This window comes from Caretta caretta, chromosome 9, assembly GCF_965140235.1.
Source record: "Caretta caretta isolate rCarCar2 chromosome 9, rCarCar1.hap1, whole genome shotgun sequence".
NCBI lineage: Eukaryota > Metazoa > Chordata > Testudines > Cheloniidae > Caretta > Caretta caretta.
In genome coordinates this window covers 73,686,305-73,710,908 of record NC_134214.1, presented here as the reverse complement: position 1 = coordinate 73,710,908, position 24,604 = coordinate 73,686,305, and the positions used below count along the sequence as shown (strand labels likewise).

At 38.7% G+C, this 24,604-nt stretch overlaps 1 protein-coding gene across 4 annotated transcripts in view; it reads left to right on the top strand.

Annotated features, from left to right (window-relative positions):
* Window positions 1-24,604, top strand: part of DACH2 (dachshund family transcription factor 2) — a 465,751-nt gene that overhangs the window by 36,792 nt on the left and 404,355 nt on the right. The gene's annotated exons all lie outside the window — the stretch shown is intronic.

Genomic DNA, 24,604 nt, shown 5'->3' with positions numbered 1-24,604 from the left:
TGCATGTGCGCACACACCAGATAAATTACTCTTTATGGGACCATTCTTGCAAAGTGCTTGTTAACTTTTCAAGCATCTAAGTAGTACCATTGATTTCCAGAGGACTGCTTATATGCTTAAATGCTTTGTTGGATTGGGTATTACTTCATCTGCAAAGTTTTTTGCTGTGTGTGTTTTTCTTTTCAGACACCATTTCTGCTGTCCCAGCTGAAAATGGTCATGTTCCATTTTAGAATGTTGAAGAGAACTAACAGGTTATTCTTAAATGTATGATTGTCCCATTTGCTGTAGATGCAACAAGTGGCAGAACAAAAACAATCCTAGAAAGGAATTGGATAAATTTGTCATGTTCATTTGTACTTACATTATCAGGCATGTAATCCTTTGTGTACAAATCTTAAGTTTATAGGCAGAAAGTTAAGATGGTTAGTTAATTTTAATTAGGATGATTATTAGAAAGAAAGCTGGTTTGTACCTGTTCTGTAGATAGAACACTTGAGTTCTTCATCAGGTTGGTCTGCTGACTGCTTTCATGAGCATTCAGTTTACTTAAAATTCTTTTAAAATAATGGGTCTCAAGCTCCAGCCCATGTGCTACATTTGGTCTTCAGTGCATAATTATCTGACCTCAATGATAGGTTCAGATTCTCCAGACCAGAATATAAGCTGTTTAGAATTTTAAAATTTCTTCTACCTGTGGTTGACAACTTTGACTGATACCCAAAGTAATGTTGACTTGTTGGCCTGCAACAACAGGTGTTAATACCGAAACCTTATTGTGAAATGTTGAGGGCCAGATTTCAAATAAAATAGGCACAGAGTTACATCTCATTTGCCCATCATTGTGTGTGGCGAAATCAGATAACTTCAGTTGAAGAGGCCAAATAAAGAGAGGGCAGATGAAGTGATGGTCCTAAATGGACCCTGCATCATCTTTTCCTACTGGATACTACTGAATGCAACAGTAACTTTATTAAATAAAAGCTTAGTTATACTATATAAAGGCTATTTTCTAGTCTTGGTCTTTGTGCAGCTCGTGAGTGGGAGTTCTCCTGGGAACTGAGGGAGGATATGACTCTAACTTTGCAGTCCTGGCTCAGGGACAATAATAAATATTACAATTTGGTCCTATCTAAAGAATGAGTTTGATATCCCTGAGCGGAGTTTGAACTTTGATATTCTGTATTTACATTACTGTTTTTTACTGGGGAATGCGGCATGGTAGTTACAGCATAAGATTGAGAGCTGGTCCTAGATTCTGTTACTGGCTCTGTTATTTATTTACTCTGTGACATCAGGCAAGACTCTTAATCATTCTGTGCCTCAGTGTACGCATCTGTGAAATGTTTGAAATACCTCAGAGGAGTATTGTGAAGATTTAGTTGTAATGAACTTTGATATCTCTGATAAAAGGTGATCTATGAATACAAATTATTATTATTTACTATGAATGTCTTAGCAATCTGGGCAACAGAAAATATAGTTTAGCTTTCATGGTCTTTTCAGTGAGCACATTTCTATTATGACTTTCTTGCTCTTGATATAAACTACTGATTTAAACCCTGATCCTGCAAATCATTTGAAGTCAAAAGGACTATTTACATGACTAATGTTAAACAAATATGTGTTGGCAAAATTGGGGCCCTAGGTGAGCTGTTAGTTGGAGGGAGTGGGGTGTGAAAGGATTAGATTTTTATCAGAAAAACACAGTAAATATTGATTTTTTTTTTATTAATCACACACACCAACGAAAAAATATTTCCATCAATAATAATAATGGAAACTTACAGATAGGAAAAGTAACAAAAATGCTGCTTGAGAATTTGAGTCAAAATCCAGTGATGTAGACTTTTGAATTCGGCTTGTTACAAATGGACTAGCAAATTAATAGTACAAGCAGGTATGAGGTACTGATTTAAGTATATTTATATTTTGATACTTTACATTGACAGTTTGTTTCAATGGTTTATAAGCTTTAACTTTTTGGATCTCAACATCTCCTGTCATTAAATAATTGTCTGACCCACCCCCTAATTTCCTGCAACTGTGAACATTTAAATCTATAAAAATTGAAAAAAAGCTTAAAACCCATAATTTTGTGAAACTATAAAAATTTAAATAGATATAATATATATATTTAAAAATAAACATAATCTGTCAAAATTATAAAAAACTGAATACTGCCAAACCTCTGTGTGTGTATATATATATATATATATATATATATATATACATATAGAGCGAGAGAGAGAGTGTAGTATATACATATATATATATATATAGAGAGAGAGAGAGTAGTATAGTAAAGTATATATTTTATCCTGGTAAATCAATTTTGGATTTACCTGAACACATTTTTAAAAAACAGTTCTCCATATATTTTATTTTCATGGATTGTATTTTATTTACTAGTCAGTTTAAATGGAAAGGAGAATGTTACAAATTGGAAGCCTCTTGTCTAAGCACATTTAAGTGAGACATTATGAGCATGACTTTTCCTTACCTTACACTTTTGCAAATCCACAAACTCCACAAAAGTCAACAGAGTTACACTGGTGTAAATCTGCTCCAAGTGGGAGCAGAATCAGGCATTGGGTGCCTTTCAATATGTAGCATAGTGCCCTTTGGTGAGTGTACATTTTAGGATTAAAATTCTATTTCACTTTTTTTTGTAATCCATTATCCTTAATATGAACTTTATGTGGGAAATTTAATAAGGTTTACCCAGTATTTTTTTTGGAAAATAATGATGTGCTTCAAAAAGATAGCCAATCTTTTTATTTTTAATCAGATTTTCAAGGCAGTTGCAACATCAGTCTGTGATTTCTTTGATTAAGTAAAACAAAAAATTGCCTGCTTTCTTTCTACAACTGCCCTCATATGTAAAAAGTAGATTAAACCTTTCTGCATTTACAGAGAGAGATGCTAGTTGCTGCTTTTGAGTTTTTTCAAGATAGAGGTTGTGCTAATAACGTACTTCAGTGAAACACAACGAAGTGGAGAGACTGATCTAGTCTAGGAGAAAGCATTTGATCCGTAGTCTCAAATGTCAAGGGTCAAATCTGGGTTACATAATTTTTTTTTCCCTGGTATAAACTTTCCATTACATTAACTCTTTGTTTTCTAATTAATTTCTGAAAAGGATTATCTGCTTTGTAAATTGCCATTGTGATTTGTATTCTACATTTAAGCTAAATAGTTACTACTTTCACTATCTAATTAATAATTTAAATCCTGTCTTGCAGCCCTTAATCACATGAATAACAATACTGGAATCAATGGGACTACTTGCATGAGTAAAGGTTCCAGGTTCTTGCTTTCAAAGAGAAAACAATAAATCTTCATGGAGAAAACTATGTTAAGATTTTGCATGTACAGTATTTATGGTCACATTTTATGGAATTCACTCATAAAATAAAATGAGTAGTAATAACTTTTATAAAAAATGGCATTTTTCTCTGTAGAGGATCCAAAGAGGCCACTCAGCCCATTTTGTGGCCACAGAATCAGCACAACCCACACGATGCTGATGATTGAATTGAAGCTGCAGCGTCTCACTGAGTGAAGTTTCTTTTAATGCATTTTTTTCTGTTATATGGTATCAACAGCCAAACATTGAATCCTATTAGTTATTCAGAAATCAGATCTGCTGTGAAATGCAGCACGATAGCTCTTCCTGCTCTATGAATAACCTCAAAATTAAGAGCTGGTAACCCTCTTCTGACCAGGAAACTGATAACAATATCAATTTCTTTGGAGTTACCTTTTGGTTTCCTCTGGAAGCATAAAACCAGGCTGCCACAGCTCAACTAATAAGATTACTTCTAAATGAAATTAATAGTTGTTTGTGTTTATTAAAGGGATGTATCTTTCTAGATGTGTTTACTGCAGTCTCACAACCCACTCGTGCCTCCCTAAATTTCCTACCCGCACCTTAAAAAGGAAGAAATGGAGAGGTGATGACTGTCTAGAAGACAAGACAAGGAGGCCTGGAGATACGGGTTTTTACGTCCTGGACTGCTGATGGGGAAGGCTGCATTTGTCCCAGGTTTCAGTGTTGGGATGAGATTCCCATTGAAAGTGCTGGTATGACAGAAAGCACCGGAGAATACTGATTTGATTTGAGTACTACTCCTGACGTTTTCATTTTGCAAGCACATTTCAGGTTGCTGCAGCATTTGGAAAGCAACAGGAAACAGACAGTCCAGGTCCCAGTAAATATTGTAAAAACTATTGATTTTAAGAGGTAATTTTGAGGTTAAATCATCTCATGATTAAAGTCAGCAGCACATAGAAGTCAGAGAAAACTTACAGCATTAACTACGAACACATGCGGGAGGTACAGTGACTTAGGGCCTGGCTACACTTGCAGATGTACAGCGCTTTGAGTTAAACCAGCCTTCGTAGAGTACAGTAGGGAAAGCGCTGCAGTCTGTCCACACTGACAGCTTCAAGCGCACTGGCGTGGCCACATTTGCGGCACTTGCAGTGGCATTGGGCGCGGTGCATTATGGGCAGCTATCCCAGAATGCAAGTGACTGCAACATGCTTTTCAAATGGGGTGGGGTGGAGTTGACAGGGAGTGTGTTGTGTGTATGTGGGGGGAGAGAGAGTGGGTTTTTGGGGGGCTGAGAGCATGTCAGCCTGCTGTCTTGTAAATTCAGACAGCAGCAGACTCCCCCACCTCTCTCTCACACACAGCAATCTTTGTTGCTTTGTCTCGGAGCAGATAAGCAGCCGGCTTTCAGAAATGGAGCTTTCAGAGGGCATATCCACATTCCTACAGTGATTCAAAAACAATGAGACTTGACTTAAGGGGATTATGGGACGTTTCCGGAGGCTGATCAGAGTGCAGTAATGCAACAACTCGTCCACACTGACGCCATGGCGCTCCAGCGGGGGCGCAGCAAACGTTATTCCACTCGCCAAGGTGGAGTACCTGCAGTGCAGTTGCCATGGAGTCAGAGTGCTCTACGTGCCTTGCCAGTGTGGACGGGTAGTGAGCTAGTGTGCCTGGGGCTCCTTTATTGCACTGTAACTCGCAAGTGTAGCCAAGCCCTAAGTTTGTGTGATAAAGGTATTCTAGAATTTCAGATTTCTGAAGCTAATTTCATCCTAGTAATGTGTTCCCACAGAAAGAAAAAAGGAACATCTTCTCTATCCTAGCAAGAGTCCAGTAATTTGTATGAAGATACCAAGTATGTGGTACAAGTATGACTATGTAGCTTAAGATGTCGTCAGAACCTAGGATATGTGAACCTCCTGTATTGAAACCCCAGAATCTTGTTCCTTTGCACTTTCAGATAAGTGTGAATTTGATAAAGTTTGGACTCCCAGGAAAATATTCTGATTACATTTACACAATAGTAAATCCATTGACTTCACTGGAGTTTCTTGTAATTTAGGCCAGTTTATCTGAGAAGAGAATCAGGCTCCTGTACTCCGCTGGTTTAGAAAAGAAGACATTGCCCTTTAAAACCAGATTCACTAGAAACTGAAGAAAAGTGTCGACAATGAGCTAGTTTTCCTAAATCTGTTGGGTTCAGCAGCACTTCCTATAATACAGATGGATGCACACCAGTCTTAGGAAATCGTCTGGCCACTCACTCTCCTTCAGTTTCTGGGGATAAATTGTATAAGTTTTTTAAAGGGGAACTTCTCCTCTAAAGTTGTTGGTGATCAGATGTTCTATCTCAGGACACTTGCAAGTCAGCAGTCAGAACAGAAGTAGGAGAACTTGACTATGGACTGACTCCAGACTAGCTAGCTCCCCAGATTATCCAAACACTGATTATTTTAAGATTCTCTACCAATACCTTCAGATAATTGCTATTCTACCATATTCTAAATTCATTCGTTTTGGGAAGATTTTTTAAGGACCAAATAACAGCAAAGGGAAATAAACAGTAACAAGGAAAAAAAACAGGCGGGCAAGGGAAAAACTAATGAATCTCCCCATTTAAAAAAAAACACCTCTTAGTCATAAGGGGGATTTCATGGTAGTATAGAGCTGGTATATGGTCCTGTGCTGGCTTCCCATTCTCCCCGGGATAGGGTGAACCGGAGCAGGGAGGAGTGTGTTGAAGGAGGAAGGGCACATGACTGGAGCACACAGTTGGATGACTTGCTGTTCTGGGCTGTTGCTTTGGTCTTTTGCTGGCTCCTAACTCTTGGAGGTACAAAAGTGATGATAGGTGCAACGTGCATCTCAGGTCAGCTGGAATGCAGAATGCAGGGCCGGCCCCAGGCACCAGCTGAGAAAGCACGTGCCTGGGGAGGCCCCTGTGAAGGGGCGGCATTTCGGACAATCTTGGGGCGGTGCTTCGGCGGCTCTCTGGCCACCTTTTATTTTTTTGCTTCAGCAGTCCAGGCGGCGGGGTTTTTTTTGTTTGGGATGGCAAAAGAAGCTCGAGCCGGCCCTGGCAGAATGGGGTCATTCTGTTTTAGCACTTCTTGAAGTTACCGAGCATTTGGAGGAGTGCACCCATTGCTATAACTCCTGAAAGGTGCAGCCTGTGCTCGTCTCTCTGCCCGTGCAGTTTAGCTAGCTGGCAAGGAAGTCAGGGGGCAGGGCCATGGCTCCATCTCTTCCCCTCTTCTTCTGGGCTGCATAGCACCCTTAGTGGCACAAGAAGGGAGCCGTCTTTGTGTTCATGGCTGCAATTAGGAGTAGGAGGATGCGAAGTGGGAGGCTTCTTGCAAGCTCATCTCTTCCCTCCCTGCACGCCTACTCAGGGACTGGCCATAATGTGATCTCAAGTGTTGATAAAAGTGCTGATTTTCATCCTGTGAGGTGTTTAAGCAGCAGTGAAAATGCACAGAATTTTGCAAACCTATAGCCACATTCCTATCTGGAGAGAAGCTACTACAATGTTACCAATGACAAGGCAGATGTATTACAAGCAGATTATCTTCATTAAGAATAAAAATTATTTTTGGGTGGGATAATGCTTTAGAGCCACAAAGTGATTTATGCACCTAACTGCCTCATTAGGCATCTAAGTCCAAAATTTAGATCCTCAAATACCCTACTCAGTTGCCACCTAACCATGTAGGTACCTAAATTCCCATGGTGCCTAAATTCTGGTAAAATTCCCTAAATTTCTGCTTGTGGATATGCCCAAAGCTGCCCAAGTCCTGGTGTCTCTGAGCAGCTTGGTGTTTGAGCCCCAGCAGGGGACTGTCTATCTGCAGGGCCTGATCCATTGGGCCAGAGAGAGAGTGAAAATGACTCTATAGCCCCATGGTTAGGGCACTCACCTGGGAGACCGAGGTTCCAGTCCCTGCTCCTATGAATAAATATTTTATGCAAAGTGGACAGCTTCTACAGGAGAGATTGAGAGCTCCCCCTACAGTACTCCTTAGTCCAGTGATTAGGGCCCTCACCTTGAAGGTGGGAGACCTTGGTTCAAGTCTCTGTGCTAAATGAGGCAGAGTGGGGGTTTGAACCTGGGTCTACCTCATCCTGGGTGAGTGGTCTAACCAGTGGTGTATAGGGCATAAGAGTAGTGGCACGATCACCATAAGCTCCTTGTTATTTTGCAAGAAAGATCTATGCACCTGATTCCAGGAGAGGGTTCCCAGCTCCGAGTCCCAAGTGGAGAGAGCCTCTCCCTCCGGCCTGGAGTTAGGCACCTAACTCCCTTTGAGGAATAGGATTTAGGCCATACTCCTGTCTTTGGCATCTTATTGGTTCATTTAGACTGCTCCCTGCTCATCATGCTAATTTCTGTGAATCTGTTCTTAAGCACCTAACTCTCCCACATGTATTGCATAGGGAACCTGGTCATCTAATTTGGGGCTGTGGATTCTGCTATGTGGCACAGTGCCTAAATGTTAGGTGTTCATTTCTATGGCACTCATCACTATTGTAGCCTCATGATGCCTCTGTGAGATAGTTAAGTATTTTTATCCTCATTGTACAGGCTGGGAAACTGAAGCATGGAAGTGACCACTAAATTTGGGTGTCTCAGTTTTTGAATGCTCAACATAAAACACCAATAGTCTGATTTTTCAGAGATGCTGAGCACCCATAACTAATACTGAAGTCAGGAGGATATTAGGGGCAAGATGTCCGATATTGGTCAGGCAAAATCGGTGAGGACTTTGAAAATGTGAGCCTATGTGAGCAGCTCAAGGTCACAACAGGAGTCTGCACCAGGGACAGAAACAGAGTTTGGGAGCCTGATTCTTCACCCCACACCACTTCTGACTGATGTAACTCCATAGATATTGGTGGAATACCAGTTTTACAGAGGTATGTAAAGAAGTGGAGAATTGGTGGTCCCCTAGATTTCTGCTCCTGTGCTTTAATCACAAGACCACCCTTCATCCTACTTTAAATAAAATATATTATTATTACCCCTTCACTGATTCCTCCAAAATGTGGTAAGAGATATTGGCTGGACTGTATAGGAGAGCCTATTCTTCTCCTACTTGTGCTATACCTGTTAATTGTTAAGTAGAGTATTTCCAGTGGAAGCAGTCCTGAACCTTTTCCCAGCACTGAATTAACTTCTTTTTAAACCACTTCATTCTTTACTGTGATAAAGTATTTTAAAAATCTGAAATGGAATTCAGAGAAAGTAACTATATATGCTAAAACAAAACATGATGTAATGTTGACATAGGGTAGCAATGGGACATTATTTTCATTACTTTAAAGCAAGGAATTACTGGTAGGTTGTGCGGTAGGCAAGTAAGCAGATTTATTTTGCTCAGAATTTCCTGATTGTGTTGTTTGGAGATTTGAAGATTACTACATAATTTCCTTTCTGCTGCAGATAATGTAGACTACTTAAGAGTTCCAACCTAGAATTTGTGTTTCCCTTTTGTGATTGGGAGTGAGGAATAGTGGACAACCCTCCCATCATTTATGTATCATGACCTCACAACTCAGTGCCTTGGGCTATTATTTCAGAACCCAGTATATTCAAACTTCGGCCTTAGAGAGCAGTAGGATCTGTACACAAGAACAGTAGAGTGGTAAATATAGAATTTTCATTAAGGAAAAGACTATATCTTGTAATTTTTGAATCAGTGTTCAAAAGAGGATCTTGGCATTCACAACCTGCAGTATGCTTTAACTGCATTCTTGTAGCAAGAAAAAAAAAAAGAAGAAGTTGACAGCCTTCTTCAAATGTTATTGGAGTGAGACATCATTTGACACACGGAAATAAAATTTTAATATATGCTAAAGGGGAGATCCACTAGCACTCTGACAGTAATTTAATGCAAGTCAATTTTGAGCCATGCATAATTACTGTCATGATGTGGAGTGCAGTTCACTTCTAAGGAATGGTTTGTGTAAAATGACATAGATGCAACTGAGGTACAGTTGGTTAGGCAGTGTAACTTCTAGCTTTCACAAGCTGGACTTAGCCTTTTTCACTGGCTGCTAGTTTCTGCTATATCAGACATTCATTTTGTCAATCAAATTATTCATAGGTAGCAATTGAAAATATCTCTGGGTCATTTAATACAAAATCATCACTAGCAGTAATTAGGTTATTTGGTACTGTGTACAGATCTGTTGTCACTGGGACTAAAGTAATGCTATTTGGAATGTATCTTATAAATATGTGTGTATGCATGTACATACATGTGTTAATGATAGGATTATCTGATGGTGTTTTGGGTATAGCAAAAACTTTTAAAATCTTTTAAATAAAAAGTTTGTGTTTTGGGAAACATTTTCAAGCTTCAGAAACTATTTATGACCCTTCACTTAAACTATTGTTTGTTTTTTATGGGAAATTGAATGGAAACCTATGGTATATAAACAATAAAGATTCATATTGAAAAGTATTTTTGTGGTATATTTCAGAACTCTCAAGGGAACAATGTTTTTAAAAAAAGTCCAACAACCCAGAGCTTGTGTATTTCACACAAGTCTAACAGACCACAAAGCTGAAAAGTTATGGGTTTTGCTATCAGTCTGGAATCCATGATTTTTACTGCTTTCAAATTGGTCAAAGTAAGTTTTTTCATCCCATGTGTATGTGTTTAAATATATACAAGCATATGTTTAAATAAACAAACATTGAAGGTGGAGTGTAACTATACCAATATATTTATGTGGAAAAATATATATGATAGATATTCTGTACTTATTTGGGAACCTAAATATTCCTTTTATATTCTATTTGGAAACTTGTTATAGCTGCTCTATACTGAGTAGAGGAAAAACTGGTTAACACAGTTACAGATAGCTGAAAAGTAGCTGTAAATATTTCTGTCCAATGTTGCTTTTGATGTAAAAGTAAAATTACAAAAATAACATCAACTTGAAAATTTTCTGCTGACTTTTAGTTAACAGGGTTCTAAATGGGGACAGCTCTTCCACCTGCAGTCAAATGTAATAAACCTTCTTCACTGCAGAAGTCAAATTCCGGGGGGAAAAAGTTGGAAGCTCACACTTACACCATAAAACCTTGTTTATTGCAACCATCAGTCTTCGAAGATATGCCCCACAATGGGATTTGGTAAAGCCATTACAAGGTGCCGTATGAGTTCCATTTGCCTACAGTAAATAGAATGTCAGAAGTGTCAGGGGGAAATAAATATCGGGCTGGTTAAAAGGGAGCAGAGATGGCTCAAAGCATCATTGAGAGGATTGATTTATCTGGCGTGCTGTAATGACTGCAGATGTGGATCTGTTATTCTAGATGAGCAATGAATTTGATGAGCTGATAACACAGGGCCAGAGAGGCCTGGTTTTAATTACTGATGAGGAATTTATTTGTGAAGCACTGTGATTTACTGAGGGTTTGTTCTGTTATTGACAGGTGACCTTGGGGCTTTTCTTTTTTGATGAATCAAAAATAAAAAAGCTGCAGTATTTTTTGAAGGAAAAAATATCCTATCTGTACTAAGAAATGAGGTCATTTTCGATACAGTACCACTATAGAGATTGTATCCTTGTTGTATATAAACATGTTCTTTTGTGGTAATTATTAATTGCATTCCACATTTAAAATGTCACATACATTACACTTGAATAAGACTAACCTTGGTGCAGAGATTTGTTAATACTCTGTGATAAGGGCTGTGTAGGCAAACTAGAAAAAGGTCAGCGAATCCAAGTATGTCATATATTGTGCTGTTCACCTTCCCAGATTTACAGTTAGCTTCATATTTGATTAGAATGTACCTTTTTGTCTTATGTGAGTAGGATGCTATTTGGCTTTTTAGTGATCTGCAAGAAGGAAAAGCCAAATAGCATCCTACTCACATTTATCAAAGAAAAAAAACTTTTTTGAGCACTAGTATCAGGAAAGTTTTTGTTTCTTTGATAAATGTATCAACTTCACTAATTTTTAACAGTATTTGCTTCAGGTTAGGTACTTTGGACATAACACTTTGGTTAGGCAGAATGTTACTGACTTTTGTATTCTATTTCTTTTCACATTTTCTCTTTTTTTAAAATTACATACTTTCTTTGAATGTGGTGCTTTAGTTTCTCCCATAGGGTAAACCTATTTTTTGTTATCTGCACTTAAATGGGAAATATATACGGCTGTCTTTTGTACTTTTTACTCTGTATTGTATTCTGCAGGATGCAGTACTGGCTCAGGAACATCAGGATTAATCACAGTAATTTCTGTCTGCACTTACCAGAGCTAGATGCAGATAACACAGATATTGTCCGGTTTGTAGATAATGTTTACTGCTTAGTTGCTCTTTAATTGCTGCTAAATAGGAAAGCATCTGGACTCAAGGCTTTGTAGAAGATGCATATTTCAATGTGTGTTCTTAATGACTTTAAGATTTGCCTGGAAAAGACATGGATTGAGTCAGGTGGATAGAAGTCACCTCATTTTCCTCTACATGCTCCATAGCACATGGTATTTTCAAGCAAATTTGCTTGTATTTTTTAACAGACAACGCTTCTAACATAAGACAAGTAGTTTTCATTTAGGCCCTCTGTGCAATGTAATCTCTGATGTGTAAAGTAATCTCCTCGCCACCCCTCAATCAAACCCATTTTAGACCTCAGGCCCTTCCACATTACTTTGCTGCTCAGATAGTATTTCCCATGAATGGTATGGAAGGGGCAAAAAGGATCCACAACTCATGGAAGGGGAAGTGGCAGCTACATAGCCTGTTCGCTACCTCCCAAGAGTAAGGAAATACCTCTATGGAATTGCCACATATTCAGAACTGTGAATTAGGAGGAGGTGGGAGGAAGGAATGAGAGAGTAGCTAATCTCTGTAGCATACTCCCCAGTGGAAATCCACATGTGAGTTAGTACTTATTGCAGCTCCATGGCTTTTGCTGTTTCATAAAGGTTGACAGTATGTTGTCATTGGGAAGGGAGCAATGAGCAGCGTTTTCTTTCTTTGTGATTCTGGCAGTGTAGCTCACTAATTAGTTAAGGAGCAGTTGGGAGCGTCAGACCTTCTGCAGGTTGCAGTATTGCCAACTCCAAGGGTTTCAGAAAAAATCATGAGTCCGGCCCTAGAAATCATGAGAGTGGCTTATAAACTATGACATTTTTTAAAAACAGATTTTACTTTTTTTTTTTTTTTAATTTGCCCTCTAGTTTTCGAGCATTGAGGTTTTCCCTCTTGGGTCATGCTGTCAAGCTTTTCTTCACAACCATGAGTGTAAGAAATGCACCTTTTTTTGTTTAATGAAGGCTGAGATTTCTCAGCAATTATAGGAAGCCAGGAACAGGGGCTTTAGGAAAAGTACTGAATATTATGAGACTCATGATAAAGTTGTCAGCGTTGGCAACCATGGCTAGACTGCCAGTTTTGAGACATGATTTCTCTGTTGATCCTCCAGCTTCACAGAGTCTGAAGGCTGTAGTCTTGTCCCTCTCTGTAGAAAGAAATCTCTCCTTCATGAGAGGAGTGTTTTTCATTAATTCCTAGAGGGTATTTGGAGTATTTGAATAATTCCCCCCCTCCTGTAGGTTTTTCTGTAGAAGGGGGAGCATTTAGCCCTTTTCAGATAACACATATCTTCTTATAAAAATATGCAGTATTTAGCTCCAGGAATAGCGTTACAATTAAACATCTATTTGACTGTTTTAGACTGTATTCATGACTTAAATATTGCCTTTAACCAACTGTAATTAAAAAGGTTTCAGAGTAACAGCCATGTTAGTCTGTATTCACAAAAAGAAAAGGAGTACTTGTGGCACCTTAGAGACTAACCAATTTATTTGAGCATGAGCTTTCGTGAGCTTTCGTGCCACAAGTACTCCTTTTCTTTTTGTAATTAAAAAGATTATTAGATAATATTCTGCTGTGAGTGAAATAATCATAATTTTTACAGATTTTTTTTTTGTAAAACCAATGTAGATTTTAAAATTGAATGAATGATATTTCAGTATCTAATAAAGTTGAAAGTTCAATTTAAAAGAAAAATCCCTACATCAGGTCTTCACATACTACTTGTCACCTACGTGCTAGCATAGTTTCAACCATTTGAATGACTGATTTTAGTTTTTTCCAACAATTGATTAGTAAGCATGGCAAATGTACTATTTATTTATAACACAAGGATTGTAGCTTGTTATATTGTTTGTGTGGACTTTAAACAAACTTTAAATATACTTATTACCACTATTTCCATGTAATAAAGTGTAATAATGAATGTCTACATCTCACATCCCTATATTCAATATTCGGTTAGAAGTATAATAGATATAATAGCTTTAAAAAGAAAAGAAAAATCATATCCCCTATTTGTAATGAAAAACTGCAACAGATTCATTGTAACACAAGATCACAAATCTACAATCTATTTAGCTCCCTTTCAGCTTCCTAATAATTACCCAGGACAATCTTTATATCGCAGCATTATACTAAAAAAGGCTAGTAGCATCCTTGTAACAGCTGTCTTCCAGTGCTTGGTCATATATTAGATTGACTTAATGACTTCTACAGTGTGTGGTCAAAGGAGATGAGAACCCAGTTCTCCTTTTCTCCTCTACCTCATAATTACTGATTCTGTTCTCATGAATTACCTTGCCAGGTGTAATGGTATCCAGGCATATTACTGCACAGGTCTACTCTGAAAGTTGTTTGAAAGTGGCTGGGGCAAGCCATATTGGGAACAGTTCAGCTATTCTCCATGAAGAGGTCTGATTCTGTTATGTTCCCATATTTTATAGGCATTCACTGCAATAATAAGTCAAACAGTTCTTGGAGACAACTGTCCTTTGTCATAACCACAGTTATAAAAAAGCACTATTATCATTAATATTTTTTCTAGATAAGGCTTTTAAAATCTCAATATTATGGGCTAAAATCTTCCCTTACATGCTCAACTCAGCTGAGGTCAATGGGAATTCATGACTGAAAGCAAAATCAGAATTTCACCTATATGTATAATAAAGTTATAGTTCAATCACATTTGAAGTTACTGAAAATTTGCCAGTTACTTAAAGCAAATAATGTATTGAGACTCTCAGAGATTTTCAAGTTTCCCTAAATAATGTATGCAAATCATTCAGAATCTTGTTAAAAGCTCTCATGTTGATAAATCCCCAAATCAAACCAAATTCTGGGATTAAATGTTAGTATTATTCAAGAAGCAAGTGAATGTGACATTTAAAATGTGGTATTCAATTAACATTAACAAAAGAACTTTTATTGTTTGGGTGTCCAATAACTTTTGTTGGAAAAACTACCACAAAGAGAAGAGTAACAGAAGTGAGCTGTAGCTCACGAAAGCTTATGCTCAAATAAATTTGTTAGTCTCTAGGGTGCCACAAGTACTCCTTTTCTTTTTGAGAATACAGACTAATATGACTGCTACTCTGAAACCCAACATTAACCAGGTTAGTAAACAAAATTAGTATAGCAATGCAGCATGGTATTTGATCTTAAGTCTTCTCTTAACTTTTCCTGTAACTTTAAATTATCTGTATTTCCCCTTTTTATTCCTTCCGAAAAAAAATCTTCCTCAACAATACATATGTACAAATTTCAAGGTGTCTTATATATGCAATCATGGAAATTTATATATGTGTTTAAGTATGTTTGTGTAAATATGGAATATTATTTGTATAGTGCCAAAAATATGCATGGCACTTAGCGCAGAAATAACATGAAATATATGGCAGAATGTGGGTAAAACAGAGCAGGAGACATACAGTTCTCCCCCAAGGAGTTCTGCAGGTCCATTGACAAGGGGGGCAATTGCCTAGGGGCCCAGGCTATGGTAGCCCCGTGGTATGCCGTGGTAGCCCCAGGCCTTTTAAAATCGCCTGGGTGGGCTGCAGGGCTCCTAGGCGCGCGTGACTGTGCTGGCCAATCCTGTCAGCCTGTGGGGCCCCACAAAGCACAGACCCCCATAGTGGTCTCGCACGCCTAGGAGTGACGGGTGATCCTGGAAGTTCCTTATTCATCACTTCTGCCTCGGGCCCCGCCCTCCCTCCGGACAGCCCTGTGGCCCAGAATTTCTGTCGGCAGGCCTGGAGTTCAGTCACAGATTTAATTAACGCATTTTTTTCATGAGCATCATCAGCATAGAGGTGTGTCCTCTGGAGTGGTGGCCGAAGCACAAAGGGGCATACAAATGTGTAGCATATCTGGCACATAAATACTTTGTAATGACGGCTACAAAAGTGCCATGCAAATGCGAGTTCTCACTTTCAGGTGACATTGTAAATAAGAAGCAGGCAGCGTTATGTCATGTAAATGTAAACAAACTTTTTTGTCTTAGCGATTGGCTGAACAAGAAGTAGGACTGAGCGGACTTGTAGGCTTAGAAGTTTTACATTGTTTGTTTTTTGTTTTTAGGAAACAAAAAAAATGTACATTTGTAAGTTGCACTTTCACGATTAAGAGATTGCACTCCAGTACTTGTATGAGGTGAATTGAAAAAACTATTTCTTTATCATTTTTAGAGTGCAAATATTTGTAATAAAAATAATATAAAGTGAGCTCTGTACACTTTGTATTCTGTGTATTAATTAAAATCAATATATTTGAAAATGTAGAAAAACATCCAAAAATATAATAAATTTAAATTGGTATTCTATTGTTTAACAGTGTGATTAAAAGTGTGATTAATTGTGATTTTAATTTTTTTTACTTTATCGCATGAGTTAACTGCGATTAATCGACAGCCCTAATTCAGAGGGTTGGTTTATGGACATCAGTCTTCAAGATGCATACTTCCATATAGTGATTCACCTGTCCCACAGAAGATACCAGCATTTCGTTGTAGGCCAAGATCCGTTTCAATGCTGAGTGTGTCTCTTCGGCCTCTCATTGGCTCGAGGGTATTCTCAAAGGTTCTGGAGGTAGTGGCCGCCTACCTGTGTCGACAGGCAATTGTAGCATTTCGGTACCTTGACACTTGGCTGTTCAAGGGTTGGTCATACAAGGAGGTGCAGTCTGCCACATGTTTGCCTTATTTTTGGGCTTGGGCCCTCAATTGAATGTGAGGAAATCCACACTGATTCCTGTATAGAATATACAGTTTATAGGAGGATCCCTGGATTTTCTTCCCACAGACAGATTCTTAGCACTGTTAAACCCTGTCAGGACAAGTCAGATGAGCTCCAAGACCTCAGTCAGAAACTATCTTCAAACTGTATTCAGTTTTTGCGTGACATAGTGTCTTGCACTTTTGTGACAGATCATGCAAGATTATGCCTTTGCTGTCTCTAGGGATGTCTCAGAACCATCTATTTACCAAGCAAACACAGCTTAGACAAACAAGTGTCAGTCCCCTGAGAAGCAAAACACTCTCTAGACTGGTGGAAGGATCATCACAATGTAGGCGTAGGAGTTCCTTTCCTCCAACAAGTGCCAATGGTAACTGTTTCAACAGATTCATCTCTGTTGGGAGCTCACATCTCAAGGCTCATACAGTGCAGGCAGATGGTTGCCCCAAGAAACCACCCTCCACATCAATCTGTTGGAGCTCAAGGCAATCAGAAATCTCTACCTTCATTTTCTGCCTCTCATCAATAACAAGTCTATCAGAATCATGATAGGCAATGTGGCCTGCATGTCTGACATCAACCAGCAGAGAGGGGCAAGTTCCCCTTCCCTTTGTGCTGAAGCATTAAAGTAAAGGAACTGGTATAACTGGTATATCCCTTACTATTGCATAGGGATTTTTGGCAATCTATCTCTCTGGCAGGCAAATGTCACAGATCATGCTCTCAGCAGGCCTTTTTCCCAAGGCTATGAATGGGAGTTGGACTCTCAGATTTTTTTATTGACATATTTTGAACTTGGGGGTTCCCAGAAGTGGACCTCTTTGTCACAGCTTTAAATAAAAAATGCTACCTCTTCTGTTCAGGGAAAGTCTTAGGCTGTAATTCACTGGGGGATGACTTCCTCTTCCCTTGGATAGAGAAACTATTTTGTGCATTTCCCTCAATGTCTCTTATTCTCAGGGTGGTGAACAAGATCAGACAGGACAAAGCCAAAGTTATCCTAATAGCCCCGACATAGTTGAGGCAGTCATGGTTTCCTTACCTACTTCACCCCGCAATCTTCCAGTCGTTCTTCCGCTCCTCTTGCAGGATATTGGTCAACTGCTACATCCCAGTCTGACAACTCTCTGCCTCAAGGCAGAGCTCCTGAATGGTTCGTTGGGTTAGAGTCAACCTATTGTGCAGAGCTACAGAAGATATTATTAAACGATAGGAAAGAGTCTACCAGAAGTACTTTCAACAAATGGGAAAGATTTTGTCATTGGTGTGACCCTCCAAAAAGTTGTTCCCAAATCTGGCCAGTGTCTACTGGTTCTGGAGAAAATGGGGTTATCAGTTCTTTCAAAATTCATTTAGCTGCCTTCACATCTTTTCATTCCATGATTGAGGGGTTCTTGCTGTTGCTCATCCTATAACTATAAGGATCATGAAAGGATTGGGAAAAAATGTTTATTAGGTGAAAGTCCCCCATCCAGTTTGGGGCCTCAACTTGATTCTTAGAAATCCCATGAAACCTCTTTTAGAATCAGTGGCAACCTGCTCATTATTGAACTTATCTATGAAGACAGTCTTTTTAATGGCTATTGCATCAGCCCAAAGGGTGGGCGAAATTGGGCCTTAATGGCAGGTCTTCCTTTCACAATATTCTACAAGGACAAGTATCATCTGTTTCATCTGAATCTTACTATTTATCTACTGTTTTTTCCCCTGGAAACCACATAATTCCACTTTGGAGGCTGCTTTTCACATTCTAGATGTCAGGAGGACACTAGCTTTCTATCTTGACAGGACTAAATCATTCAGAAAATCTTCTAGACTGTTCCATTTGTGGATAGATCTAAAGGATCTGCTATTTCTACTCCGAGATTGTCAAAATCGATCTTCGGGTGTATTATTGCTTGTTATGGTGCTGCCAGCATTCTATGTCTTCCTGGTGTGTCAGCTCATTCTGTGAGGTCTCAGTCTACATCAGTCCTACTTAAAAATGTCTTAGTATCTGAGCTCTGCAGCGCTGGTACATGGTCCTAGGTACATACCTTCTCCAGACACTACACCCTAATTGATACCCCTAGTTTGGATGAGGCAGTGGGCAATGCAGTTCTTTCCTCAGTTATGGACTAGATTCCAAAACTCCTTCCTCCTACTGGGGGAAATGCTTGGGAGTCACCTGAAGTGCATAGGGCCACCATAGGGCCACTATTTGAAGAAGGGGTTATGCACCCTGTGGAGTAACTATGGTTCTTTGAAATGCATGTCTTTATGGGTGCTCCATCACCTGCCCTTCTTCCCTTCTGCTTTGGAGTTTCTTGTGAGACTCTGTGGTGAAGAAGGAACAGAGGGTGGTTTGCCTGCGCAGCATTATATAGCCTTGGTGAGGGGCACAAGGATGTCTAGGATGCAGATGTGGGCTGAGTAGACAACTGCTAATGAAAATCTCACATCAAAGGTGTATGGGGCACCCACACACATGAAGTGGAGCACCCATAGGGGGACACACCTTGAAGAAGCACAGTTACTGCACAGGGTGAGTAACCTCTTTGTGTAATATTTTGATGTATAGAAACCAATGTTGCCTTTTTTATTTTTGTTAGATAAAGGGACGCTGCTAAGTTTATAATGCTTCTGTGGGGCTGGGGTGAACTGGGAAATGATGCCACAGATTCACCACTCCCCATTATCTCTCTCCCCTCCAGCAATCTTCTGTATTTTCATCTCTGCTGCCCATGGTAACAGAGGTGGAAAAATGGCCCTTTAGTACTAATTTTAGAATGTGTGTGTGTGTGTGTGTGTGTGTGTGTGTAACGAGAGAGAGAAATGTTTTCCTATCACATAATTATGTAGTTGGTGGACAGAAAATTCTTATTTTAAAGTTTTCTTCAGTTGGTGCTCCAATATGGCTGTGCTAACCATTGAGCTGGGTGCAGAGCCGAGACTCTGCCCACTCTCCACCTCATATTGCCCACTTGTGCAGAGACTGCTCTTTATTCTCCGTAGTGCTACTCATAGTGCTGGTAGTGCTGGTGGAAGGGAGGAGGATGGGGCATTATGCCCCCTTAAACCTTTTTGTGGCCATTGAAATGGGACAACAATCTGGCCCTTTATGATTAGCTTATAATACCTAGGTCACGGGTAGTCAATAGGCGGACTGTGGGCCAAAACTGGACTACCAGATGGTTTTGAATGAATCCCAAAATCTTTTTATTTACTTCTTATTATCATTATTGTTGTTACTTTTTTTATTATTTTTTTCTCTGGAGTCTGGACCTTGAGCAAAAAATTTGGATCTTGACAAAAAACAAGTGACTACATGGCCCTTTATGATGAGCTTTGAATACCTAAGCTCTTTGCTGTCTGGATTTACCAATAGCATTAGTAATGAAAGTTAAACTTCTGAAAACTAGTATCTTATTAAATAACTGTTCAGTGGCCATATTATCAATAAAGGAAATTCAAACTAGGGTATGAATTAGTGTATCTGCTTTGGACTACGTACCTTTAACGAAAAGAGAGAGCCCCATGATACTTACGTGGGAGAGGAGATATTACAGCTTCGTGGCAAACCTAATGAAGGATGCAATATTCTGGACTTCTGAAAATTACAAGGGACTCAACCAAATCATGGAAATACGGTAAAATTTGTTTTGAAAAAAAAAAAAAATAGAGTGGTTGTTTGCAAACAGCTGTTTGTTTCCTTTGTATGTCAAATGCTTGTGGCTCCATATGCAATGAGACCTCTTTCTGCCATGCTGGATAAAGGCACAGAATTTAATTAAAGAAAAGTCTGAAATAAAAATGTTAGAGATCAGCTTGTGTAATGACTATAATTCTGGTTACTGTATGACACAATGCTGGTTATACCTATGAGTCAGATGGCCCCTGGTCTGGAGCATTACTAAACCAGGGGCAACATCTAGCAGTTTCAAAGAGGGGTGAGACTGTGTATATATGTATATAATCATTTATTATTTTATTTATAAAATATTTCCATTTTCCTTTCTATTAGATTCAGGTGTATATATTCCTGTGACGATTTGGGAGATCTGTCTATGTATAATTTATGAATTCCTGTTTGATTTTTATGAACTGAGTATTCTTATGGCGGTCTCTTACTGTATTCTTACTTCACAGTCCTTGTGCTTTGGATTGGGGGAAGGGGTGGCTCCAGGGTCCTTTCTAATCCTATAAGTCTATGAAGCTGGATGCAGGAGAGGAAAGGACCCTATACATTTGGAGGAGAAACCTTGATCTGCATGAGGGAGATTATGAACACCGTAGAAGTCTCTGACCAAATCCCAAGAGTGAGGAAACTGAGGCAGAGAATTTTCATATATGTGTCTTTTTATTTTTAGTTTGATCTGCTTATCTCTTGTGCTCTCTAAAGAGTAATTGTTTTTCAAAACTCATGTCTGTTTTCTTCAACTATCATGTGTCCCTGGACAGGTAAACTGTAAACCACAGGGTGCACAATGTTGAAGTTCTTGAAAAGGAAGTGATTAAGCAACTGCGGAGTCTGGGAGGAACCAGCACAGTCAAAGGGACTTTGAAGTTGGACTATAGGTTCTTTGTTCTCAGAAGGGGATGCTAGAAACAGAATATGCACCTCAAGAGTGTGTCTAGAAACACAGAGCTATAGGCAATGCCTGGACTCTGCTCAGATTCAGGAAAGCTTTAAAAGCACCTGGGTCTAGTGTCGGGATCCAAACATAGCAGCCTGGACAGTGTCCAGTAGGGAGAGCTCAACCAGTGCGTGACAATTTAATTATGTCCTACTGGATGATCTCTGAATATTTGGACATACGGTCCTGTGCATTCTTCTCCTGGATACCTAAAATTTGGTTATAGTACCCTACGGAGTCTATGGGGGAAAGGAACAGGTAGGCAGATTTTTTAACTTTATGTGGTTGAATGATGAAGTCTTAGGCCAGGGGAACAAAAAAGTATTAATATATCTCTTCCTCAGCCAATTACATATAAGTTAGAGTACTGTAGTACATCTGTATTAATTAGTGCAGCATGCTTACTACAGAAATTTAAAACCCACAAAGTGTACTTAGAGCCAGAGAGATTCAGACCCTGAAATTTAATAATAATATTTGAAGGGTTTCACAGTGCTGTGCAAACTTAAACAGTTGCTGTGTTTCAGCCCAGAGAGAGTTGTAGCAATCCCTTTATACACTGCAATATAAAGTGGTATATCATGACAAGGCTACCTGCACCAAGATTTAAGACAGGAAGTGAAGAGTATCATATCCAGTTCAAAGAGAAGGAAGAATTTAGGTATGCAAAATGACAATTACCTGAATTGGAATTTAGCCAGAACAATGGGATTAAAACCTCAATCCATATTATGCTAAAAATGCCATGCAATCTTTAATAAAGTGATGCAGACAGAATCTTAATTTTCCCCACCTCTCGGAAAAGTGGCATGTCCAGTAATAGATTGTTCCCTAACACTATGTGTGACACTGGTTCAGTAAATCTACTAAATCTTCAGTGCTACCTTCTGCAGCATCTGTGTGCTCTGTGGAGGCCTTGTATCCAAGTGCTTACCCTACTTAATTGTGAGATCTGATGACATCACAGCACAAGTCACTGTGGTTGCAAAGCATGGTATACATACAAAGCAAAAATATTACTATTTAAACAAATAAAAGAGTGGAAATGAAGGGGTGAGCATAGGTTATTTATTTTAAAAATATGTCTACTGATATTGTCTCCAAAAACAATAACCCAGTGCCTGTTGTTATGTTACCTTTTCACTCATGTAACTTAAAAGCCATGGAATGTTTTTGTTTGATATATAATCTATTTTTCAAGCTGTGACCTTGAGGAAACTTCAGTTTTTGTCATACCAAGACCCCAAACCTTGACTACTTCATTTCCTCAGACTCCAGTCTTATGGTAGTTTTCCTTCTAGCATTAGGGATGAGGTCCTGATTTCTAGTCCTGAGGATATTAATATTATTTATATACATTATGGTAGCATCCAAAATGTCCTGGGTGCTCTCCAAAAACAGAGGGCTGAATTCTTTTCTCAGTATCACTGGACTAAATCTGGAAGTCTGCTGTGTTACTCCAGATTCACATCAGCATAAGAGAGTGCAAAATTTGGCCCAGAGGCTTTGTTGGGTCTTGGTGTTCCTGCTGCACTATCATCTGTTTACTCATTATATTGTGTCAAGTTTCCAGTGACAGTCCAAATCACAATGATTTTGTTAGATTACATCATCAGGTGTGATGTTACTTGATTCCTAGGAATGCACCATGTCCCTCCACATTTTATTTAATTTAACATCATGCTTAACATTATACCCTATCCCACTAATATATTTTCCATTCATGCAATTAATAGGGGGAGTCATGTCCATTTTCAAAACTTCCAAACCTGATCCTATGTTCTCTGGATACTGTAGCTTTTTCAGTGAATATCTAAGAAAAGTGTGTTATCCATGTTTCCTCCTTCTCACAAGATTATAGAATTTATCTTTGTGGGGGAAAGTGCAAGAGCATCCAAGAATTGGATTGCAGTAGTCCCAGTTCTTTGACTTCAAATTGGGAAGAAAAATGCTATTATCTTTACAGAAGCTAGAACATCTGTGGTGTAACTTGTGATCATTGATCCTATACTGGCAAAATAAAGTGATTCATAGAATAGAATATCAGGGTTGGAAGTGACCTCAGGACGTCATCTAGTCCAACCTCCTGCTCAAAGAAGGACCAATCCCCAATTTTTGCCCCACATCCCTAAATGGCCCCCTCAAGGATTGAACTCACAACCCTGGGTTTAGCAGGCCAATGCTCAAACCACTGAGCTATACCTCCCCCCCCTTATTTATCAAAGGGCAGTTGTTGCTTTTGGTAACCAAATTTTACTGTATTTGGTTCTGTTCATATCTACAGAGCTTTTATCTCTGTTTGGAATTTGTCTGTGTTTAGTCTTGGGGCCTGCTCCTGCTCCTGTTGAAATTAAAGGCAAAAGTCCCATTGTCATCAATGAGAGCAGGATTGGGCTCTTGTTATCATTTTCATCCTTTGACTGTTTTTCCATCAAAAACCCATGCTGGCTCTTTGGAGAGTATATTTTTAAGCACTGTGGAGAAGGTAGAAATAAACAAGAATTGTGCATGGACCTGTGCATTTGTGCATGGATCTTCTATACATTGCTTTGAAAATCAACATGTAGTGGTTTTCTTTGCCCTTATTTTGATTCTGGTTACTAACGGTACTTTATACCTTTTTAAATGTTTGTATATAACGGGTAATTAATATTCTGTGCCGAACACTGTGTTCAGATGTGTTAAGCGGACATAGAAAAAAAGCAAATGAATTTGCTTGTTGATTATGTTTACATGCAATATTACTCTATCTCTTTGCTGTGTAGCTTGCACATTTTCTCTTTCATAGGTTTCATGTATGTTGCTGACTTGCACACAAAACTTCTGTGGATTCAATATGCCACAACAAAGTAGCTAATTTTTTTTATGAAATAGGCCCACCGTGCTCTCAAGCATCAACAATACTGCTTCAGTGTAAGTCCAAACTATTTAGAAATCCCAGGTAATCATCTTTAAGGAATTCCAAGCATTATGTTTTGATTTAGTTTCAATTTAATAATGTTCAAGAGCTTTAAAAAAATGAGATGGCAAATAGTACTTATCATTGGAATGAAAGTGTATGCAGAATGTAATTGGAAGTAAACAGAAGTTCTTTAATTCTGTTTGGGTAATATTTTTACAATATTTGAAGAATATATGTACTTAAAGACAAATAGCAGAAGAAGGAGTGTTTATTCAAATATTTTCTTTATTGACTGACTTCTATCATTTCATGTAATCTGAGAAGAAAGTTCATCATACTGCTATTTCCCCTTATTCATTATTCTGTCATACCAATCAAATATCTGAAATTATGATTTCATGTGGAACTGATTTACATAGTTCAGGAGTGAATGGTAAAATATGCAGTTTTCTTAGTGAAAGTCTTTTAAATGCCCTGATTATTAGCATCACAAATAACAACTCATCTGGGACAATGAAGCTCTGTTTATGGAGACTCTCAACACTGAGCATGAGATTGCCTTCCAAGGTTTTTGTCCCTACTTGAAAAGTCAGCTCAGATTGTTGCTTTGGATTTTTTCTAAACCGTTGCTCTGAGTGTGAAATGATGAAACATAGACACTAGTCAAGTCCCCA